This window comes from Lactuca sativa, chromosome 5, assembly GCF_002870075.4.
Source record: "Lactuca sativa cultivar Salinas chromosome 5, Lsat_Salinas_v11, whole genome shotgun sequence".
Classification (NCBI taxonomy): domain Eukaryota; kingdom Viridiplantae; phylum Streptophyta; class Magnoliopsida; order Asterales; family Asteraceae; genus Lactuca; species Lactuca sativa.
In genome coordinates this window covers 180523354-180529524 of record NC_056627.2, presented here as the reverse complement: position 1 = coordinate 180529524, position 6171 = coordinate 180523354, and positions in this window count along the sequence as shown.

Below are 6171 nucleotides of genomic sequence, written 5' to 3'. Positions count from 1 at the left end.
GGTAGAAATTAGCAACTTTTTCAAAAATGGATCAAAGTTGTCAAAACATTAAAGTTTTGGGACCAAACTTTAAATATTAAAAGTTTCCTAAAAAGTGTAAAATTATTGATTGCAAAAACCAAAAGTGTCAAAATGGCCAAAGAGTGAGGAGCAAAGTTGCCAAAAAAATAGCAAGTTTACTATTCCTAAGATTCATTTCTTTAATATATATATATATATATATATATATATATATATATATATATATATATATATATATATATATATATATATATATATATATATATATTATTTTGAACCTACTACCATCCTAACAAGAGCTAGACGATTTAAGAACAACCACATCAGTGGTAGCCTTACAATATATTGTAAACGCCACCTGTATAATATTTGCAAGACACATGGATTAGATATTATTACTTTATTATAAAGGTAATATAATATATCAATTCAACTGTTTTTAATATCTTGATATGACTATTTGATTAAAATACTAATATAATACTTTTGTAAGTCTTTCAGGTTTTGAAAGACACACTCCTATGTGGCATAAAATAATTGCCTATTTGGCCTTGCAAACCATTTGCAAGCCATCAATGCGAATGGTCTAACAGGAACAAGTTTAAGTTCTACAGACAGAGAAAAAAGACAATTAACCCATTCAACCCATTTAAATGCACATTTCAACCTCTTAAGCTTGACCCAAGTGTGATTTAATGATCTCTACTACCTTGGTTGGTGGGATATGATTGTTTTTGAAAGCTTTGTCGCACCTTGTTTTCCATATCCACCACAATGTCTCGTAACAAATGTTGATGAAGTTCCTCCTAATGTGATAGTTCCCACATGAGTTTGCTAACTTAATCACTCGCCAACTTTTTTAAATTGATGCCAAGGGGTACCGCACCACCTGAAAATCGAATCCCAAACATCTTTTGCAAACGGGTAGGAGATGAGGATGTGATCTAAATCTTCTTCAACCTCAAAGCAGTAACTACATATTATGGATCTTGTATTAAGCCTTCTCCTGGATAAATCGATTAGAGATGGGATACAACTTTACATTGTTCGCCAAACGAAACATGTAACTTTACTAGGAAGTTCTCTAATCCAATCAACCTTCCCATGAATCACAAGCGATTGAGGCCAGTTAATCAATCTGCGTAGACTGCTAACATCAAAAACGCCATCAGAAGAGATACCACCAGACCAACTGATACGTGAATGGACCACTCCAAGTGCAACTAACACGAATCTAGACTTCTAACACAACAACTGATACTAATATTGGGCTTGACACCACAAATAATATCAAATGGGGTTGAAACTGCAGCGGAATAAACAACAATGGATTTGACAAGAACAAAATAACGAAAAAGGGATAGATTTGAATATCAAACTAGACCTATAGCTTGAAATTCTGTGAAAACAAGTTAAAACCTATTAACTTGAGTTCAAGATCAATATTAAGAGGTGCATCCTAATAAGGATCAAATTTTGAATTGTCACAACAACTCGGAATGAACAACAGTTCAATTTTCAATATATTAAAAAAACATAATTCTATCCTTACAAATGAAAGGAAATGGCTATATATAGCCTTACAAGATAACGGTTAAAAAACTCAAAAGACACTCTAATAACTATGCCAACTAAAGGCTTATTAAAAGCTGAAATAAACACACCACTAATGACCACTAATGATTCATTTGTAACTCCCACTTCACTAATGAGCACTAATTATTTATTTTTAACTCCCACTCCATAACTCCATCACATTAATGATTTATTTGTAACTCCCACTCTATAACTCCTTCACACTTAACTATCTCCATTGTAACTCTCATGCATTAATCCACGTCCATATCAACTTCCCATGTTACCATACACACAAATTTTGCCACAACACATGCCATGTGGCGAGTACCAATTTATCATTATTATAGCTCACATCATCCATACTTATATCAAGGGATGAGCCCATTACGATCCAAATTGGGTTGGAACTTGAAGATTGAGAATTTTAATCCAAACTCATATCACCAACTGTCATCACGTGTGCTTGGCTGGAAGGTACCGACGAGAGCTAATAAACCCATTGGTTTTGCACGTTGGGTTACGGAAGATGGATGTGAGATCCAGTCCCTGGATGGGCCCTCGACATTCACCCTATCCATAAGTAGACATCTTTTCTTTCTTTCGATTTTGTATAGATCAGGGAACATTGTCTTGAGAGTTTCCGATCCAACCCATCGATCATGCCAGAAAAGGGTAGCATTACCCTTCCCACTTTTTTTGACGATCACCTTGCTCATCTCAATCCCCATCCTCTTCAAGTCTTCGGCGATACCTTCAATATTATTCCAAACACCACTAATACGTTTTGTGGATATACGGTTATTACATTTATAACGGATGTTATGAATTCCATTAACGACTTGGGCCCACAGGGACGTCGAGTCCACTCGAAGGCGCAACCACCATTTAGATATAAGAGAAATATTGATGGCTCATAAAGAACCTGGAAGAAACAATGGTAGAGAACTCACACAACTGATAACTCTTCATTGAAAAGGGTAAAAAGCCTTGAAATGCAACAAAATACAACGGAAGTAAGCCTAACAAATTGCAAATAATATGGAAAAACCAAAAGACTCGACTAAAGAAACAGTTCAAACAAAACGTGTTGACAACAACTTATTCAAATACTAAAAATTACTAAAAGACCCTTTTACACGTGAGCTTTATTCCATCAAATCCTCCCGCAAACTTGATAATGATTAACTTCAAGTTTGCACATCCTTGAACGAGCACACTCCCAGTTTTGCCTTCAACTTCAAGAAAGTCTCACGTCCCTGAGGTTTAGTATGGATATATGTCAGCTGCTCACTTGAACTATAGTACTCCAACTTGATGACTCCCTTTTTCACCCAATCTCTCAAGAAATTAAAACGAACATCGATATGCTTACATCGACCATGAAAAACCGGGTTATTAAAGAGCTTAATGGTAGACGTGTTGTCACATTTAATTGCTATGCATCCTTGCTGATTCACACCAAACTCCATTAGCACCTATTTCATCCATAACACCTGACAAACACACGAAGTCGTTGCCACATACTCAACTTTTGTGGAGGATAGAGCCACAATATCCTGCTTTCTTAAAGAGCATGCAACTGCACCATCATCCCAAAAAAAATACATAACCTAATGTGCTTTTTCTATTGTCTAGATCACCAGCGAAATCACCTTCTGTAAAAATTCTTAGTGAACCTTCACCACCTCTCTTGTACCAGATCCCATGATCCAATGTCCCTTGCAGGTAGCGTAACACTCTTTTTGCTATAGCAAAGTGCATTTCTGTGGGATTTGACGTGAATTGGCTAATAAGATTTACCATATATTGAATGTTTGGACGTGTATTAGTGATGTACATGAGGCTTCCCACAATTTTTTGAATAGAGTGACATCTACTTTCATTCTCTCTTCAGAGAATAACTTGCTTCCAGGGACAATTGGATTGACAATTGGGTTGCAGTTGCTTAAATTAAACTTCTTCAAGATTTCTACTACATACTTGTGCTGGGAAATGTGGATGCCCGAGTCGGTTTGCTTTACTTCAATACCAAAAAAAATTCATTTTTCCTAGATCTTTCATGTCGAACTCTTTCATCATAGACTCCTTAAAATCTTGAAGCATTGTTTCACAGTTTCCTGTGTACATACGGTCATCAACATATAGGTTCAGGAGCAATATACCTCCATTAGAATTCTTCTTTATAAACAGTGTGTCTTCCTTTTCACTCCGTTTGAAACCTTCCTTCAGAAAATAAGTCTCTATTCGAAAACCAAGCGTGTGGAGTTTGTCTTAGTCCGTGTAAAGCCTTGTGAAGCTTGTAAACCTTTTGCTCGCTACCTTTAACCACATACCCTTGTGGTTGTTGAACAAACACTTATTCTTCTAGAGTTCCATACAAGAATGTTGACTTAACGTCCATTTGGAACACGTTCCACCCACGTTGAGTGGCCATTGGAATCATCAGTCTGATGGTGTCCATATGAGCCACTGGTGTGTAGACCTCCTCGTAATAAATTCCATGCTCTTGAAAGTAACCTTTGACCACTAGGCGAGCTTTATGTCTGTCGATCTCCCCTCGTTCATCAAATTTGGTCTTATACACCCATTTCACTCCAATACATTTGACATTATTAGGCAGGTATGTTAGCTCCTAAGTCTAATTTCTCTCAATGGCTTGAATTTCGGCATCCATTGCAACCTTCCACTTGTCATACTTTGATGCTTTTTCATAATTACTTGGATCACCATTGTTTTCCTGAACAACATTTATTTCATCTTCAATTGAGCCATCATTACCAATGTCATAATCATTTAGATATGTCGGAGGTCTACGTTGTCTCCTTTCCCTTACAGGTGAACCACTATTTCCTACATTATTGGTTCCTGCATCTGTTCATTCTATAGGCTCCTGTATCTCCTGTTCACTGCTTTCTTGATCATCATGTTCATTTTTGTTGTGATCACTTTCATCATCATTATAAACTTCAAAAGTCTTCACTATCACCCTAAAGTTAACTTAGTATCAACTTCTTGATTGTTTGTTGTGCTCCAGATCCAAGCCTTTTATTATTCAAAGATCACATCCTTGCTTGTTATTATCTTCATGGTGCTTGGATTTAGAAGCCTATAACCCTTTGATTCTTCACTGATGCCTATAAAAATGCATGGAGTGCTCTTTTCATCAAGCTTACTTCGTTTTTCTTTTGGTACATGAACATGTGTCAAGCATCCCCACACTCTGAGTTGATCTACATATGGTTTTTCTCCACTCCAGGCTTTATGAGGAGTCTTATTTGCCAAAGCTTTGGTTGAACACATCTTAAGGATGTGAGATATCCATACCGGTTTCTCCGCTCTGCAACCCCATTTTGTTGCGGAGTGAAGGCTATCGTCGATTGCTTTTGAATACCATCCTCTCTGCAAAAAGTATTAAATAGATCGGAGGTGAATTCACCTCCCCGGTCTGTTCTGAGAGCCTTAACTTGTTTCCCAGATTCTATTTCCACCTTCTTCTTGAAGATCTTGAAACAATCAAATGCCTCTGACTTCTCTACGAGCAAATAAATCCATCCCTTTCGGCTATAATCATCGATGAAACGTAGTAAATACCTTTTCCACTATTTGATAGGCAGTTAACGAGTCTACAAATGTCTGAGTGAATTAGTTCTAGAACTTCCTTTGCTCTCCACGTGCTCTTCTTGGGAATAGGTTTTCTATGTTGCTTTCCACCAGGACATTCAGTGCAAACTCCCTTCTCAACCTTAAACTTTGGCAAACCTTCTACCATTCCCTTTCGTTGTATTGTTTCGATGCTTGCGTTGCTAAGATGTCCATACCTTTCGTGCCATAATGAAGTTAGATTTTCTACATTTGTGTACAAACAATTTGACCCCTCTTGCATCTTCGTTTCATTGATTTGCTCAATCAGTGGGAACATGCGATTTGTACTCATGACACTTTGAAATATTAAACCCTTTTATGGATGGTAAGTTCGACATACATTGGATCTGATCAAGAAATACAACCCCTTCTCTTGAAGTTGCCCGATGCTCAGAAGATTGTTCCTAAGTTGTGGCACATAATAAGCGTCTTGCATTGTGTACTCAACTCCATTTAGTTTAATCTTCACCTGTCCCCTTCCATTTACTTGCATACATGTGTTGTTACACAATTTGACCGAGTGTGTGAAACTTAAATCCAAAGCCGTGAACTTATCTTTAACCCCACACATGTAAAGAGAACAATCTGAGTCTAAGTACCACAAGCATTTCCCCTTTTTGTCATCTATGTGCACCATGAACATATGTCCTTCACCATCAACTTGGGCCATGAGCATCATCTCTTCCTCCCATCAAGTTCTGCATAACTTTCTTCCTTCAACATTGGACATTCCCATTGGAAGTGACAAAAATGGTGGCATTTGTGACACTCCACAGTTTCTTTATTGAAGAATGAACATCCCCAACCACGTCCTTTTCCTCCCGGGCTTGATCGTCCTCTTCCTCGCCCTCGAGGACTCCCATTAGCTTCATAAGTAACCTTCAATACCTGTTCTTCCTCCTTCTCTAGTTTCTTGAACTTTTGTGCATG